Here is a 1,804-nt window from a genome sequence, read left to right as displayed (position 1 = left end):
CCCTCAATCAAGATATCTCTTTCCTTGCTCTCATATCTGTCCTTCCTCCATCTCGACTATCCCGTTCCCTCAAATTCTCCTCAACCCTCCCCTTCCAATCCCTATGTCTTAATTAGCACTGCAGTCATTGTTGAAAAATACCTGAGATAAATAAACTTAAAAAGAGGAAAGCCTTCTGCCTTGAGCAGCGCGCGCAATCCGCGTAGCTGCGACTGTGATGCAAATGTGACGGAGGCACGACGCGACCACAGTCGCTTCTGAGGCACTGGCGCTTCCTCTACCGCGCAGGGAGCTGTCTTTTTGGGCTGTGTTCGTAGGCCTGGGCTGCCCCCTACGTTCGACGGTGGACGACTATGCGGTTTTGTCCGACACTGAGCTGGCCGCCGTCCTACACCAATACAACATCCCGCATGGGCCTATCGTGGGCTCCACTCGCAAGCTCTACAAAGAAAAGAAAATCTTTGAGAATGAGACCCAGAGACGGAGGCTCTCGCCCCCAACTCATCATCGTCTTCATTCTCCTATCGATTCTCAGACTTGGATTCAGCCTCAGTGGACTCAGACATGTACGATTTGCCCAAAAAAGAGGACGCCCTTACTTTACCAGAGCAAGGACTATAATGACGACTACTATGAGGAGAGTTATTTGACTACCAGGACATATGGGGAGCCCGAGTCTGTGGGCATGTCCAAGAGCTTCCGCCAGCCGGGGACCTCACTGGCAGATACTCACGCCTTTCATCACCAGGTGCGTGATGATATTTTCTCTTCTTCAGAAGAGGAGGGCAAGGATAGGAAACGCCCCATCTATGGCCGAGACAGTGCCTACCAAAGCATCGCACACTTCCGTCCCATTTCCAATGTCTCCAGGAGCTCCCTGGGCTTATCCTATTATCCTTACATCCTCCACCTCTTCTGTGTCCTCCTCTTCATCTTCTCCCACTTCGTGGCTTGCCCGACGTGCCATCAGGCCAGAAAAGCAGGCTCCTGTTGCTGCTTTGGGCCAGGATCACCACGTTCCACTCTGGGGTCAGCTATTGCTCTTCCTGGTCTTTGCTGCTTTTCTGCTCTTTGTTTACTACTCCATACAAGCTGAAGAAGGCAGCCCTGTCTGGATGGATCCCTGAGGGTATTGGTTTCAGAGAAGCTCTTAACAAGTTTTGGCTAATTGCCTTAGCAGTGTTTGCTGTGGGTGGGGTGGGTGGGGGCTTTTTGTGTGTTCTAGTTAAGGGGTACAGGACCTAGCCTAGGGCAGTGCTTATCTCCCACCTCCTCCTGCCTAGGAGGCAGCAAATGCTGGCCTTCCACAGCCCAGTGGGCCCACAGGTACCTTCCTCTGGAGCTTCCTAGCCCTATTGCCTCTGACCCTTAGGGCTCTGGGAGGTAAGACTTCACTTCTTTAGAGGAAAAGTTGGTGGTGGCAGTGGTAGTTGTTATGCATGCCTGTTTGTTGTCACCTTTTCAGGGTGTGTTAACTAAAGCAACCCTGACTTTGTTTTCGTGGACACAATAAAAAAAAAAAAGAGGAAAGCCTTGTTTTGACTCAGGATTTCAGAGGTTCAGTCCACAATCACTTGTCTCATTATTTGGGGCCTGTGATAGCATAGCACATCATGGCCGAAACAAAGGGCCAGAGGCCTGTTCGCTTCTCTGCACCCACAGCTGTGTGTAATTCCAGCTCCAAGGTATCTGCCTCTCTGACCCCTATCATAGCCTCTGTAAACACCACACACACACACACACACACACACGTTTTAACTAAAAAAACAATTGTGAAGATACACACTAAAGACCCTGAGCTGCG

At 50.6% G+C, this 1,804-nt stretch overlaps 1 pseudogene; it reads left to right on the top strand.

The window, feature by feature from the left end:
* The first annotated feature begins 473 nt into the window (after positions 1–473).
* LOC142848956 (emerin pseudogene) lies at positions 474–1,181 on the top strand (annotated as a pseudogene).
* The last annotated feature ends 623 nt before the right edge of the window (positions 1,182–1,804 follow it).

Source organism: Microtus pennsylvanicus, chromosome 4 (genome assembly GCF_037038515.1).
Source record: "Microtus pennsylvanicus isolate mMicPen1 chromosome 4, mMicPen1.hap1, whole genome shotgun sequence".
Taxonomy (NCBI): Eukaryota; Metazoa; Chordata; class Mammalia; order Rodentia; family Cricetidae; genus Microtus; species Microtus pennsylvanicus.
Note: the sequence above shows the minus strand (reverse complement) of the source record. Positions and strands in the feature narration are given on the sequence as shown.